The sequence below is a fragment of the Protopterus annectens genome, chromosome 2.part1, assembly GCF_019279795.1.
Source record: "Protopterus annectens isolate FY-2018-M chromosome 2.part1, PAN1.0, whole genome shotgun sequence".
NCBI lineage: Eukaryota > Metazoa > Chordata > Ceratodontiformes > Protopteridae > Protopterus > Protopterus annectens.
Window position 1 is genome coordinate 1,851,783,518 of NC_056729.1, and position 16,992 is coordinate 1,851,800,509.

Genomic DNA, 16,992 nt, shown 5'->3' on the forward strand with positions numbered 1-16,992 from the left:
TAGGCTCCCTGTATAGAATTAAAACATTCCTCACACCACTTACCAGAACTTCCATTGCCCATACCCATCTGATTTTTTTCCCTCCTTTATGCCTCCCCTATTTACACATACCTATCCAAATCTAACCTCTGCAAACTGGCTGTTACCTATAACAGTGTTGCCAGATTTGCCTCTGGCTCTACTTTTAGAACCCACCACTGGCTTGAGTTGCAAAATCTGATCTTATATCACCAGCTCTCCTTAGCTCATAAAATCCTCTACAAACCCACTAACACCCCTATACTCACCTCCCTTATCACACCTTACTGCAACCTTAAAAGCCTACGTTCTTCTAACAAACTTCTTATATCTACTTGCAAATCCAACAGTTTGTCAGACAAATCCTTGTTCTCAAACACAACAGGCAAAGCCTGGAACTCTCTTCCTGACAACCTCACTGCTATCTCTTCTTTTCCTGTTTCAAATCCCGACTCAGAGCTCACCTCAAAACTCACAGGCTCTCCCCCTGTACTAACCCTGACTAGTTTTAATCCCAACTCAGAACTCACGTCAAAACTCACTGGCTCTGCCCCTGTACTAACCCTGACTAGCTTTCAGTGTCCCACTAGTACTCTCTATTCTCCTTCAAACAAATCTTACACTAAATCCTTTATATTCTCATGCATAAGTTGTATACCCTTAGTCTGTAATTAATTTCGAATTGTTGCTTCTGTAAGAACATGCTAATGCTAAGTAGGATACTTATTTTATTTTTTATTTTTTCTCAATGTAACTACTAAATTTGTAAAGACTGATTTTAATGTCTGTATTTGGAGCTTTTCTCCCCGGGCCTCTGCTGAAAATGGACTTATATCCAGCTGGATCAGCCCGGTAAACAAATGTAAAATAAAATAAAATATTTATACACTCCCTGTTGCTCAAGTCCTTCTATATCACATTCTTGCCCCAAACTGATGTTTTCTTTGTGCTGCAGTTTCCCTGCATTAAAGGCTGCATATCTTCTAATTTTTTCCACCTGTCCTGAGATTTTTAGTTTGTTATTTGCGATTTAGTTTGTTATTTGTGATAGTGCATGATAGATCCTGATCTCTTCTAATACTGCACATTGCTTTTATCACGTCTATCTTTCTAAGTATTTTTGTTGATCTGTTACCTCTTCTATACTCTTCTAGCATTGACACTTCTTGTCTTAGTTGCTTTATAGTTTTCTCTATTCGATACTTCCATGATGGTATTCGATTTTTCCCCCTTCTCTCCCTCACTACCCTGTGTCCTTGTGGTAGAACTTTATCAGTTATTAATTTAGCTGCACAGTAACATATCATGTTTACTTCTGTTATATTGCATGGATATCTATGGACAGTCCTAATTACTGTGTTCATTTGTTTTATCAAACTTCTGACTTTTTGGGTTTTATTGACTTTCTGTAGTCTGTTTCTTTCATTGATCTTAATATGTCTATCTTCTCTTAGCTCATTTTCTTATAAACTGAGGGCATGTTTTTTGTTTTTCATTTCCTGTGGGCATCTATAGAGAGTTCTATTGCATCTTCCTGTGGCACATTCTCTTCAATTTCATCCTGTGCCATCCATTGCTCTGTCATATGGGAACTCACTGAACTGTCACTACTCAACATTAGCTGCGTCGGTTTCCACGGTTTCCTATTCCTTTCCTTCCTGTCCAACTTCATGTGAACATTCATAGTGGTTTCCTGTGGAACAGGGGCAGCTCGTGGCATCGGACTGCCAGTCTGCAGCCCCCTCAGTAGTTTTGGTCTTATTTACATTTTTTAATTTACTGTAAAAAAAAAAAAAAAATCTTTTTTTTTTAGTTTAAATTTCGAGTCCAGCTTCAAGCATCTTGCATCGCATTCGCCTGCCAGCGTGGTTGTAAACAGCTTTTTTTTTTTTTTGTTTCTTTGCAGCCGGAGGAGCACATAAGGCATCATTGTGATGCCCAGAAGTCTATCGGCAGTGGTTACAAACCGCATCGACTTGGAAGGGCCTCGGATCGAAGTCAGCTGGGCTAAAGCCTAAATGCTGCTGATTGGTTGTCGCTCTCTTCCGGGCTTTATGTGCTGGGAAGAGCGAAATCAATCAGTTCAGTTTAGTGTAGGATTAGGAAATGAGCTTTCTTTTTTGCGATCATCTCATCATTGTATTTTATTTCTATTTTTAATCGTTTTTTTGGGTGGATTATCGTTTGGACAGCGGGCAGCACCTGTGCAGAAGAGCAGAAGAAAGAAGAAGAAAAAGAAGAAAGTACAGTGAAGGACGGGTGCAGAATAGATGTAAGTATGTTCTTAACCTCTCAGCTACAGCTATACTGGGCTTGAGTTAGGTTGTTTCTACTGAGAGGGGGTAGGGATCTGCCCACTTTAAATAGCTGTTGTAAAGATTACAGGATTATTCTAACAGCGCCTAAGAACAGCTCACGTTTCAGATCTAACCCTGCTTTTTTACCTCAGACTTTTGGCGATTTTAGAGCTGATTTTTTTTTCCGTTTTTCCCCCTACTTTGAAGTTGGCTCCAGTTAAGTTAGCCGCATTGGATCCTACAACCTACTGTGAGACTCCAGTCTACAATCCGGATCTCTGTCCCAACATGATCGCAGCCCAGGCCAAACTAGTGTATCATCTCAACAAGTACTACAATGAGAAGTGCAAGGCAGCCATTGCCAGCACTATCCAGGATGTCTGCAAGGTGGTCTCTGATGTGTTCAAGGAGATGGAGGTCCAAGAGCCGCACTTCATTAGCTCCCTGAATGAGATGGAAAATCGCTACGAGGGCCTCAAAGTCATCTCACCCACAGTGTTTGAGGTGGTACTCTATCTGAACCAGATGGGGGGTCTTCAACTTTGTGGATGATGGTTCTTTGCCAGGGTGCGTGGTACTGAAGTTAAGTGATGGCCGCAAAAGGAGCATGTCCCTCTGGGTTGAATTCATTACAGCCTCTGGTTATCTTTCGGCCTGCAAGATCCGATCCTGTTTTCAGATGCTGGTGGCACAGGCCGTGGATAAATGTAGCTACCGAGACATGATGAAGATGGTGGCAGACACCAATGAGGTGAAACTACACATAAGAGACCATTATGTTGTCCAGATCACCCTGCATTTAAGTGTGCGGGCATCTGGCCATGAAGTGCAGCACACTGGCCCTTGCCTCATATCCCTTGGCCGGGACCAAATAGGGTAGCTGAGGTCAAGGCGGAAGCCTTCAACATGCTCTCAAGGAGTGCCACTGCTAGGCAAGCAAAGCTCTGCAGAAAGTGGCGCCTGGGTACTGCAGTTTGCAGAGGCCGAGAACCACCTACTGATTGGCGGCTGCCGCAAGAAGTGCCTAGCAGCACTCTTCAGAAGGACATCAATCAGATCAGGCACTAGCCACATAATAAGTAACTTTTTTGAAGTCGGCAAGATGCAGAGACAATTTCCCCAATGCTTTACCCTAGAATTTCTTTGGTTAAAAAGCAACACATACATCTAGAAAGTTGCAGTGATGGCCGAGGCTCATTGAAGACATGGAAGTGATTCACATACAACTACCTGAACCTTGCATTCGTAAGGTAGTATTTAGTAAATGTTAGCAAATTGGATAGAACATCTGAAAAACAAAGTAGTTTTTCAGGCAAATGTCTTTATGTTTGCCTTTATGCTCTTATACAAGCGCATACTTACATCTGAGCAACAATGGACTTAGTCTGACTTTAAAATTACAGACATGGACATGCATCAGTCTTCCTACTGTAGAATGAGCTGTGTTGAAATTGGTTTATTTTACTAAACTTTGGCCTTCTACACATGAAGAAAACTGACACAGTTAATCTATCTAAGGACACTATGTTAGTATTGCATAGGTATAGAAAGTTACAGCAGGGCAAATACAGGTCCTCAGCTGGAATGTAGGTGATCAAAATAGCCCACTCAAGCATGATAGAGTTTTACTATCAGGAAATATATATGCATTTGGTAGCCTGCAAGACACTCATTTAACTAAGGAAACACTCATTGTTGGAAAGGATTCCAGCTTAAGGTAAGTGCACGAGGGTAACAATCCTCATCACTGGACAACTTGTAATACAAATTTTGGACACACTCTCTGATACAAAGGTTAGGTATGTTGCGATTAAAGGGCTTATTAATGGATTTTTGTTCACACTGGTATCCATTTACATGCTTCAAGGGCTCAATTTTGAAACATTTGATTGCCTTTTCAGAGGGAGTCATTGCCTGAGCAGGTTAGTGGAATCTAGTTCTGGATGGTAAGGAAGGGGACCAGGATCTAAAGAAAATTAGGTTATCTACACTGTCAAAGAGAATAAAGTATTACCATAAGGAAATGGGGCTAGATGATATTGTGGTTTTCTGGCAAATTAGTAGCAAATCATTAAAGACTGAAGTTAGAAAATAATGGCAGACATGTGAGTTTCAGATTTCATACCCTTCAGAAAATTCATACTAATGCAAGACCTACTACTATTGTATGATCTTTCTAAGTTTATAAGAGCAATATTTACAAATTTTCTTTATTTTTGGGCCTGTGTCCCACTTCTATGTATGGCTTTGTCCAGATTTCTTGCTCTGAGGTTGGCGGTATGAGTGTCAGAGCCATCACCATCAGCCAGAGACATTTCAAACCTTGACCTACTTGTTGCATCCCACTCCCCATTGTAGTGGCTCTGGATGTGTCCAAGCAAGGCAAGGAGCAGTTATGCAGTTTAAGTGTGCAAAGTATTCCCCCATCCTAGGTGGACCACAAGTATGACCGTGGCTTTTCATCTGTCCTTGATTTTGCAGAATGTTCTGGTTTTCTGTCATATTTTTATACTGTTGATTTATGCTTCTTATTATTCAGAAAATGCATGCTGTTGCAGTGCCCTTTTGCTCTGTATTAAAGTAACAATGCTTTAATGACCATCAGGTAAGCTTGTCAGAGATTGTAAGATGCAAGTAAGCTTTAATAAGCAGGCTGTTAAAGAATCACCAACATTGAAAGCCTTTTCATTGTTGCCATGTAGAGAATATTTACATAACTAGATAACGTATAAGCCTTAGGTCTTGAAATGCATATGACAGTATTTGTAATAAAGGACAGGATTACAGTATTTTCTGAAGCTCATTACATTTGTTGGAGACTTCGCAGGCTTTACCCGTAAACTAAGCAGAATGCCAATATATCATGTGTGGTCCATAACTTGTGTAGTAATCCTTTAAGCAATTTATATTGAGCTTGTTTCTTGTTCGCTGTTCATTTTTTACTTTGATGTGTTCCCCATGAAACAAGTAGATAGTTGTTGTCAGGCAGCAGGTCTTTTTTGGATAAGAAATGTTTTTACAAGTGGGGGTATTACAGAGATTGCTACTTTCAGCATGTTACTTGGTAATTTTATAAAGCTGAACATAAATTATAATTAGAACTGCAGTGCAAGGAGAAGTGGTTTGAACTGAGTGCTGCTTGTTTTTTTTATACTTGATTTTGAATAGCATTCCAGTAATGTATTTAAAAAGTAATTTATTTTTTCATGCTTCACAACCTTTTTGTTTGAATCTAGATATTAAGTAAGATGTCATGTAGCCAATGCATTGAAATATTTTTTTTCTTCTACACTTCATTCTGTCTTGCTTGGACTCTCGTAATGATGGTTTGGCACCCAGGGCAACGTATTTAATTAAAGTTCCATTTGTTGTGGTTTTGAGCACAGCTCCACCCCTTTCTAGTTGGTCACACCCCTTCCCATTGGCCCCACCCATTCAGCTGTCTCCTGCAGCCCCCCTTTAATTTGAAGTCACCAGCCGCCACTGCTGTGGAAGACTCCAAAATATCTTCATGTGGCACCTGACCAATTGCTTCCCATTCCATTGGTTTCCCCTTAATTTGGAGGTTCATTGTCTATCCTGTTGTGGTGTTTTCTGAATTAGATTTTCTACACTGAATCCTTCACTTCAGAGGTACTCCATAACCTCAGTTTCTATTTCTTTAACTTCTCTATTATTAATCTCCTTTTCTACTTTTCCTCTTTGTCTTCTTACTTTTTGTATTGTAAAGTTCACCCATGTTCGGATTCCTTTGTCTGTATTTCTCTTCAAATATCTTTGGTGCTGCTCTTTTCATAATGATTAGTTTTGCTTTCTCCTTTGCATAAATACTGCTCCTTATTAAATCTCTTTTTCTTTCCCATGTCCATATTTCTTCTTCAGATGTCTCTTGATCTTCCTGTTTCTCCTTACTTTGGGGACTCGTTCCATCATGCTGTGATGTAACCTGTGTTAGACCTTCTACATTAAATCCTTCACTTCGCAGGCACTCCATAACTTCAACTTCTATTTTTTTAACTTCTACTTTATTAATCTTCTTTTCTACATTCCCTTTTTGTGATATTATTTTTTATTGTGAAATTTTCCATGTCTGGATGCCTTTGCCTGTATTTCTGTTTGAATATGTTTGGGGGCTGCCTTCTTTATTTTGATTAATTTGGCTTTCGCCTTTGCATAAATATTGAACCATATGAAATCTCTCTCTCTTTTCCATGTCCATATTTCTTTTTTATACTTTTCAAACATATATAGGGTTTGTTGTTTATATTTTCGCACTTCCTCAGATGCTTCTTTTTCCAGACAGATCAAAGTTTCTTGGTCTATATACTGTTTTTCACAAATCTATTGCATTAAAGACCACACATTTTTATTTGAAGATTCTGACAGTTTTTCTTGTGGAAATATTTTTCTTTACTCTAATTTTTCTCTTAATCCTAATTACTGTGTTCATTTGTTTTATCAAACTTTTGACTTTTTGGGTTTTATTGACCTTCTGCAGTCTGTTTTTTGAATTGATCTTGACATGTGTCTGGAAATTCTGGTCTTTTTGCATAACAGTAACAATACATAATTTCTTTCTTATCCTCAAAAGTCCACTCTATCGTCTTTATGGTTCTTCTTTGGCCTATCATTTTTTGTGATTTTTTGGACTGCTACTTCCTTCTACAACAGGGGGGCATCCTCCTCCGGGCCTGGCCTGGCCCCATTGTAGGAATGTTTCCGTATTTTGAGGATTCTACACTGTCATCTTTTCCAGTCCTGGCACCAGTATGCCTACCAGGATTGGGCACTTTTTTATCCTGTGTCTTGTGCACCCAGCTGTCTTTTTTTAATTTTTGGCCTACTTCTGTCCATGATATATGTTATATAAATGCAGTGTATATACCAATGTTGCCTTGGGGAGATTTTGGGAAAAACAGGGTCCCACCTCGTGAAAGTACTCGCCAAGACTTGAGGATGAATTCAATTTCAGCACTAAATACTCTCCTTTGCTTGCTGACTTTTCATCTCTCCATTCAAACCCTTTGCTCCAGTATGTAGCATCAGGTGAATCTGTAGATATGATCAACTGTATGACAATTATGTATGGAAGCAAGGTCATACCATACAGAAATTCAAATGGGCACCACTCCTTGTCTTGTGTTTTTATTACATTATTAGGAATGCCATTGTGATCATATGAATCATGTTCTTAGATAAATTATATTTTCATATGTGTACTATCATGGTCATTTGTGCCTTCTACTCTGTTAAATAAATGTACCCATTGCATCTAAGACTAGTTACCTTAATCACCATTGCTTTATGTTCAGAATATTGTTTAAGTTCTGATTATAATGGAAATCATTGTACACACAGTAAATTTTCATCCCAGTCCCTGATAGAGAAAACAACATTAAAATGTGTCGAACATACATTTGTCATTGTCTAGTTGCAGGTTACATACCTCTGATGTGTTGTATCCAGGCAGTGATTTCCCACTGATAACTGCATTTCACATTTGCTATGGGATATAGTTTTTCTCACAACTTGGATCACACAAGTTGTAGGCACAAAAAGCAAATCTATCATATATAAAGCTTCATTGTGTAGATTTAAGGGTCACATTGACAAGGCAGCCTACGCACTTTTTTATGATTTTGTTAAGTTATTTATGGTCATCTGGGAGACCTGATGTGATGATGGAGATAGTTTGCAATACATGCTTTACATGATGCATTGCCTGGGTAGCTTCGGAGGTTTAATGCAAAGAACATTAAACTTGCTGTCTGATTTTGGTGTAAGTTGGATTTATACAATATCCAGTTCCATTTTACCTTTGTAGCAAGCAGATTTATACAGTTGAAAACAAGTTATTATTTTTAACTAACAAATGAGGAAGAAATGTCAGGGGCATGGCAAAGAAACTGGAGCTGAATGGCTGGGGGGGGGCATGGCAAAGAAACTGGAGCTGAATGGCTGGGCGGGGGCATGGCAAAGAAACTGGAGCTGAATGGCTAGGCAGGGGGGTTCACGTCAAGCCTCTTTTTTTGTTTGTTCTTGCAGTGGAGGAGAGGTCCATGTATCAAGTACAGAAGTGTTGCAGAAGTCCTTTTTTTCACTGTTGAAGAACTGAGGGGTTAGGGGTGCTAGTCTGTGGGACGAGCATATGTAAAGCCAGCTGTATTTCTGTCACAGAATGCCTCATTGTACATGTCAGTAGCAAAGCCTTATTCCTAAAGCACTCTTACATACAATTCCTTACCAACATTTATTTATTTTGGTCTAATAGACATCTACTGCTTTGCCATGTGCTGTAAACCGATTTCTACCTGCATCTCTATATTTCTTTCTTCCCAAAAGGTACCGTTTCATTATGTGGAACAAGTGAAGCCTTATTTTAATATGTTTTTATCAGTGAGTGTACAGCTTGGTAGTTCATACTTTCACATAAGTCATTTTTCTTGCACATTTTTCTTTTACAAAACACACTACAACATTAAAATGCTTCTTTTCAACCGTTTGCTACTTTTACTGCTAACACTGCTCTCATACGTCATATCCCTCCATCACACTACTCTTGCATACAGTAAAGATCCCACTAACCCAGAAAATCTTCTGAACTAAGCCACACCACTTTAACCAACACTTACAAATGTGGATACAGCAGACCTAATTCTGTAGCACAAAAACTTACCATAAAGGTTAAATATAAGTGTAAATGTCTGCCTTCAAATCAGTATTTCATATTTATTGTGGCCCCACTACAATGTCTACAGTTACTCCGACTATGCTAACATCTAAGTAATCACATCCTCACATCCACAGTATTGCCCTGTTGCTACTAAACATGAATCTTAGAAGCATCTCTAACAAAGTTCAAGTTTAAAATAATAAGTACACGTTTACATATGCTTGTATAGCCTATTATAACCATGACATGTTTGTCACTTCTGAAACTTGTAACACAAATAGTTCTCCGTTAACGGGATCCAATAAAGGCAGTCCCACGAACCGATGCTGTATACCAAATTAATAACAGTAGTTCTCCGTCAAAGACTGTTCAGTCCACAAACAACACTGTTTTTATAAAATTTATTGAATTACAACGCGATTTAGCGCTTTCATTTTCAATGCAGGAAACTTCATCAGAACTTCTGAAACTTGGCTAAATCCAGAAATGGACGATGAAGAAATTACCCAGCAGGCTATAATATTCTCAGGAAGGACAAAATAAATAAAAGAGTAGGCAGTGTTGCTGTAATTTACAAAAGTACTCTAGACATAACCCCACACCCTATAAACATCCCCAATTTTAACGCATAACTCCTCATCTCAGCACTAAATTTATTTATTTTATTTATTTATTTTATTTTACATTTGTTTACCGGGATAGTCCGACTGGATACATGTCCATTTTCAGTGGAGGCCCAGGGAGAAAAGCTCCACAAAGACAAACTTACATAGATTACACAGAAGTTAGCAAACAATTATAAAAACAAAGTGATTATATACAATGGGTTAGTAGTGCTCCCTAGTAGGGACTCACAATTGTCATGGACAGACAATTAAAAGTAAGAGACATCACGTTGGAAGCAGTGCTTGGTGATGTAGTTACAAGTTACGATAATTGCAGAATATGCTTTTAGTTTATAACTTAATCAGGGTTGGTACATGGGCATAGCCAATTCACTTTAAGATACTGTTTGAGGTTTTTTTTGAAGAGACTTTTGGTGGACTGTAGGGTTATATAGTTTGGCAACAAATTCCAGGTTTTGCCAATGAAGTTGGCAAACAGGGATCACCAGCAGAGTTATTAGCTTTGTGGGTTTGGACCAGTAGTTTATTGGGTGACCGTAGGGATCTTAGATTGCTATATGGCTTAATAATATTTTTAAGTGAGGGGGTATCCTCAGGGTGGTACAAAATTTTGTGCACTATTAAGAGTTGAGTGGATTGAATTAAGCTGGGCAGTTCTAGCCACTCTAGTTGTTTAAGGTTCTGGCAGTGGTGGGTTGTATAGGTGGAGCCAGTGGCGAATCTGGCAATATGATTGTAGCTATGGGACAGCTTACCTAGTTCGGATTTGTTGAAGTTTGAGAGTAAACTTAAGCCCTTAACAGGTTCCACTGAGGTTTGAACTCAGATCACTGGATTCAGAGTCCAGAGTGTTAACCATTACACCATGGAACCAGCATGCATTAAAAAATAATCATCATCTTCTTTCGGCTGTCCCCATTATGGGTCACCACAGCGGATCACCTGTTTCCATTTCTTCCTGTCCTTGGCATCTTGCTCTGTCACACCAACCACCTGCATGTCCTCTCTCACCACATCCATAAACCTTTTCTTAGGCCTTCCTCTTTTCCTGTTACCTGGTAGCTTCATCCTTAGCATCTTTTTCCCAATATACTCAGCATCCCTTCTCAGCACATGTCAAAACCAACATAATCTTGCCTCTCTGGCTTTGTCTCCAAACCTTCCAACCTGGGCTGAACCTCTAATATACGTATTCCTAATCCTGTCCACCCTCGTCACACCCAGTGCAACTCTTAACATCTTTAACTCTGCCACATCCAGCTCAAACTCCTGCCTTTTTGTCAGTGCCACTGTCTCCAACCCATATAACATAGCTGGTCTCACTACCCTCTTGTAGACCTTCCCTTTCACTCTTACAGGTACTCGTCTGTCACAAATCACTCCTGAAACTCTTCTCCACCCACTCCATCCTGCCTGTACTCTCTTCTTCACCTCTCTTCCACACTCACCATTACCCTGAACTATTGACCCCAAGTATTTAAACTCATCCACCTTCGCCACCTCTACTCCTTGCATCCTCACCATTCCTCTATCCTCCCTGTCATTCACACACATATATTCTGTCTTAGTCCTGCTGACCTTCATTCCTCTTCTCTCTAGAGCATATCTCCATCTCTCCAAGGTCTCCTCCACCTGTTCCCTACTCTCACTACAGATCACAATGTCATCTGCAAACATCATAGTCCATGGGGCCTCCTGTCTGATCTCATCTGTCAACCTGTCCATCACCATTGCAAATAAGAAAGGGCTCAGAGCTGATCCTTGATGTAACCCCACCTCCACCTTAAATGCATCTGTCACTCCCACCACAGACCTCACCACTGTCACACTACCCTCGTACATATCCTGTACCACTCTTACATACTTCTTGGACACTCCTGACTTCCTCATACAATACCACAACTCCTCTCTAGGCACCCTGTCATATGCTTTCTCCAAGTCTACAAAAACACAATGCAACTCCTTCTGACATTCTCTGTACTTCTCCAACACTCTCAGAGCAAACATCGCATCTGTAGTGCTCTTTCCCGGCATGAAACCATACTGCTGTTCACTAATCATCACGTCCTTTCTTAACCTAGCTTCCACTACTCTTTCCCATAACTTCATGCTGTGAGTGATCAATTTAATCCCTCTGTAGTTACTACAGCTCTGCACATCACCCTTATTCTTAAAAATCGGTACCAAAACACTTTTTCTCCATTATTCAGGCATCCTCTCACTTTCTAAGATTTCATTAAACAATCTGGTTAAAACCTCCACTGCCATTTCACCTAAACACCTCCATGCTTCCACAGGTATGTCATCTGGGCCAACAGCCTTTCCATTCTTCATTCTCTTCATAGCTATCCTTACTTCCTCCTTGCTAATCCATTGTACTTCATGATTCACTATCCCTACATCATCCAACCTTCTCTCTCTCTCATTCTCTTCATTCATCAACCCCTCAAAGTACTCTTTCCATCTGCTCAACACACTCTCCTCGCTTGTGAGTATGTTTCCCTCATTATCCTTTATCACCTTTACCTTCTGCAAATCTTTCCTAGCTCAGTCCCTCTGTCTAGCCAATTGGTACAGGTCCTTTTCTCCCTCCTTAGTGTTCAACCTTTCATACAACTCTTCATATGCCTTATCCTTAGCCTTCACCACCTCTCTCTTTGCCATGCACCTCATCTCCTTATACTCCTGCCTACTTTCTTCATCTCTCTGACAATCCCACTTCTTCTTTGCCAACCTCTTTGCCTGTATACTCTTCTGTACTTCCTCATTCCACCACCATGTCTCCTTGTCGTCCTTCCTCTGTCCTGATGTGATACCAAGCACCTTTCTAGCCATCTCCCTTACTAGCTCTGCTGTACTTACCCAGCTATTTGGTAACTCTTCACTGCCACCCAGTGCCTGTCTTAACTCATCCCTGAACTCCACCTCACAATTACCCTTTTTCAATTTCCACCATTTGATCCTTGGTGCTGCCCTCACACTCCTCCTCCTCCTCTTCTTGATCACCAACGTCATCCTACAAACTACCATCTGATGCTGCTAACTACACTTTCTCTGGCCACCACTTTACAGTCTCCAATCTCATTCAAACTGGCCCTCCTACATAAGATATAATCCACCTGTGTGCATCTTCCTCCACTCTTGTATGTCACCCTATGCTCTTCCCCCTTTTTAAAATACGTATTCACCACAGCCATATCCATCCTTTTCGCAAAATCCACTACCATCTGACCTTCTGCATTCCTTTGCTTAACACCATACCTACCCATCACTTCCTCATTCTCACTGTTCCCTTCACCAACATGTCCATTTAAATCTGCTCCAATCACCACTCTCTCACCCTTGGGTACAGTCATCACCACTTCATCCAATTCACTCCAAAATTTTTCTTTCTCATCCATTGCACACCCAACTTGTGGAGCATATGCACTAACAACATTAATCATCACACCATCAATTTCCAGCTTCATAAACATCACTTTATCCGACAACCTTTTCACCTCCAAAACACTCTTCGCATACTGTTCCTTCAGAATAACTCCTACGCCATTTCTCCTCCCATCCACACCATGATAAAACTATTTGAACCCACCTCCAATACACCTAGCCTTACTCCCCTTCCATCTGGTCTCTTGCACACACAATATAACCAACCTTCCTTCTGTCCATCATATCAGCTAGCTCTCTCCCTATACCAGTCATACTGCCAACATTCAAAGTTCCAACCCTCACTACCACAGTCCTAGCCTTTCTCCTCTCTTCCTGCCTTCGGCCATGCCTTCTGCCTCTTCTCCTCCTTCGGCCAACAGTAGCCCAATTTCCGCCAGCACCCTGTTGGTTAACAGTACTGGTGGCGGTCATTGTTAACCCTGGCCTCGACTGATCCGATATGGAAATATTAACTGGTGACTGCATGAAAAGATTTGGCGAAGTTTTACGTCGGATGCCCTTCCTGACGCAACCCTCCCCATTTATCTGGGCTTGGGACCGGCACAAAGAAATGCACTGGCTTGTGCATCCCCAGTGGCTGGGTTATGCATTAAAAAATAATAATTACAAAAATATATATTACAGAACTATCTATTACACCAGAAGATAATACCCTCTACAGCTGAAGATATCTATACTGGATATTTCACAGCTCACACATTGAAACCTTAATACTTGATGATCCTAACATAGACTAATAGCTCACCAATCCAGTCCACCCCCAGCTGCACAATACATATCTGTAACTTTACACAGCTTATCAACACTGTATAGAAATTTGACCTTCTCTCCTGGTCCTTCAAAACCCACCCAGCCAGATGGTCCCTTGTCCATGTCTGCAGGTCACAGTACTTGTGCCTGCACTGCTCTCCAGAGTGAAGGATCTCTGCCTGAAATGACATGTGATTCTCTATCTCATGCCAAATATGAATTTTCTTTCACTCAGACCCTGTTGTGGCCTGTTCCAAATTCGGCAGATGTGACTCTGACAACAGGTGGATGAGGATTTTGATGTCCTTGTCACACCAGCTTGGGATGGACCCTGGTTTTAATGGATGCCATTTTTGGGAAGTGCCAGTACAAGGATAATATGTATAAATCTAGTGCATGGAATACCAGGATGTGAGGTGTGACATCACTCTGCCCAGGCATAAACCCATGTAGGGGTTACTACCTATTAAACTGAAAGCAATGTAAATGTTTGGTGTGATGACAGGACATGTAGTCCCATGCATTTCCACTTTTTTCACAGTTCCATCTGGTTTGATTAAATAAATGGAAACCTTTCCACACTGTAATAGCAGGACAGAGATTTGTCCCATGCAGGTTTAGTTTCTTTCTTTCTTTTTTTTTTTAAGAAATACTAATATTTTGAATGTGTTATGCAGCTGTGGTTTATGTGTGTTCAAAGGTTTTGATATATGTTAAATTTTACTCCTGCCGTACATTTTAGGGTATGGGGTCACAGAACCCATTCTATAAAAATACATCAGTAATTTGTGTCATTAGTATTTAGTGACCTTTATTTTTTCAGTGTGGTAGGTTATTAGTAGGTTTTGTACCTTGTGGTAGGGATTGTGAAGGGAAACTAAAACTGTGTGGAGCGAAAGCAGTGAGACAGAGTTAAATCTATTTTTTCAACACCTTCATTTTATTAGCACTTGTGATATAGGTAAACTTAAATTTATATAAAAGTAATCAAACCATATTAACAAGTTCACATTTAGAAACATTATTCATCATATATATTGTTATATATCACATAATATAACCAACATTACATGACTTATTCAATTCCTGCCTTCCCTTAAACCTCATTCCTCCTCTAAAACATTTTTCTGCATGTATTGTTCATACAATTTCCATTTTTTCTATGCAATTTACTCCTACTCTTTTCTGAAGACCACACTTTCTGTTCCTTTATCTTTTACAATATTCACTACTTCAAGCATAGTCGATTTAGATTTTGATTTCCATTTTGTAGAAATTGCTTTTTTGGCAGCCACAAGAATAAAACTTAAAGCCTTACTATGACTAGACAATTCACAAAACTGTATCCTAGCCAAAACAAATAATTTCCTTGGTTACACTAATAATAATGATTACTAATTTTCTCACCCAGTTTTCATGACAGAGTACAGAGTACTCTGTAGGGATTTTTTTAAAGCATGTCAACTCATTACACTCTCAAAATGTATGTTCCCAGTTACCTCTTTCTTCCTCATCACACCTCCAACATTGTCATCTACATGAGGAAAAATTCTTTGGAGTTTGCTTGGGGTACAAAAGTATCTATGCAAACACTTCCATGTTAAAAAAAAAACTAAATCTTCAAGACTTTGTTGTGTATTTGAAAGCCATGCATATGTCCTCCCATTGTTTCTCATAATGTGCTTGTGGTGCATCTCTTGATGAAGAGACTACATCTTCAGAGATAGTGGTACCTAGTGTCACACCCTGAGACACCACTGCTCAATGCTAAGTTTTTTTTTCCAGTAACAGCATTTAGCTGTAAAAATTTGACTCTAAGTTAGCTTATGTGCTGGAAAATATATGCTTTTTAAAGGACAACAACATGATTCTATTATTAAATGCTCAACTTCTCTGTCATTTTTCTCCCTATTTATTGTCCCTGCTATAAATAAACAACAACACAGCATTTAAAATATTTTAAATTGACTGTTTCTCTCCACTAGAACTGTACCTCATGGTTTCACTGTCAAAAAAGTTTTATCCTGCCCTTACTGCAGTCTCAAATTCATTAACGTCATCAAGGTCACTGAATACAGGTAGTTTTATGGCCAGCTGCCTCCCCAAACTGACATCACCATGACTGTCGTAAAAACCCACCCATGCTGTGATGTCACAGCTCCCTGGTCCTTCCTCTATTCATACAGAAACTAAAGACTAGAACAAGAAAACAGTACATGAGTCAAGTCTCCTGCTGTGAACTGTCAATCACAGCAGGTAACAGCTCAAATTACCCTTAAGACTTTGACAGCTAGGGAAGTTAGATGTGAAGGGAGATGGGAGATGAGTCAAAATAGTACAAATTCAGGCTTCACAAAAAAATGCAGTTTAGCCATTCTGAAAAGAAGCAGCAGTAAAAAATACTTTCAAAGTCTGTTCTGTGTTATTTGCACTGTTTCCATTTTAAGAAAGTCATTGCATGGTATAAAATGTTACTTAAAACTAACTGACTTAAAGACAACAGTAAATGCATATAAAATCAATGCAGTGACAGGAGCTTTAGGAAGAAAGTGGCTTGCATGATGTAACATTTTACAGATGAGCACTGCATTTTGGGATACCTAGAGGCAGACTAAACAATCAGAATTACTTCAAGATGCCATATGTCATGTGGTCAGACTCAGACATTATGCATAAAAATATTTAATAGCCTGTAAATGGTCCCAGAGTGGTGTTAAAATGTAGGAAACACCAAACCATGATGAAATAAACATGTTTTTTGAGTCTGTGGGTTCAGTTCTCCTTTAACTTTGGTGATGGAGAAAATTTTTTGAAAATTCTGTGAATGGCTAGATCAAATTGCTCAATATGTAAGAAAATAAGCCCAGACTGTTTATTGGAAAGCCTGATAGTAAAACTTGAACTCTCATAGTTTGCCCACACATTTCAAAGACAGGAACAACAAGAGAAAACATTGATGCTGAGAAAGATGGAAGAAGATGGATAGACAGCATTACTGAAGCAATTAATATAAACTAGAAGAACAGAAAGAAACAATTTTTGACACACAGGCCTGGTGTGCTGAAGTCTTTCAGTTCAATGAAGAGTCAGGGTCAACTAAACAACCTGGTTTTATGTGTGTGGGAATGTCATATTTATATACTTTGGATACGTTTAAAAAAGTAAAACTCTGTGATAA

General features: G+C 39.5%; 1 non-coding gene and 1 pseudogene across 1 annotated transcript; one reads left to right on the top strand and one right to left on the bottom strand.

Annotated features, from left to right (window-relative positions):
* The first annotated feature begins 2,603 nt into the window (after positions 1 to 2,603).
* LOC122795050 lies at positions 2,604 to 3,486 on the top strand (annotated as a pseudogene).
* A 6,929-nt stretch (positions 3,487 to 10,415) lies between these two features.
* On the bottom strand, positions 10,416 to 10,487 carry TRNAQ-CUG. Its single transcript has one exon. It is a non-coding gene; the product is annotated as a tRNA-Gln (tRNA).
* Positions 10,488 to 16,992: the final 6,505 nt, after the last annotated feature.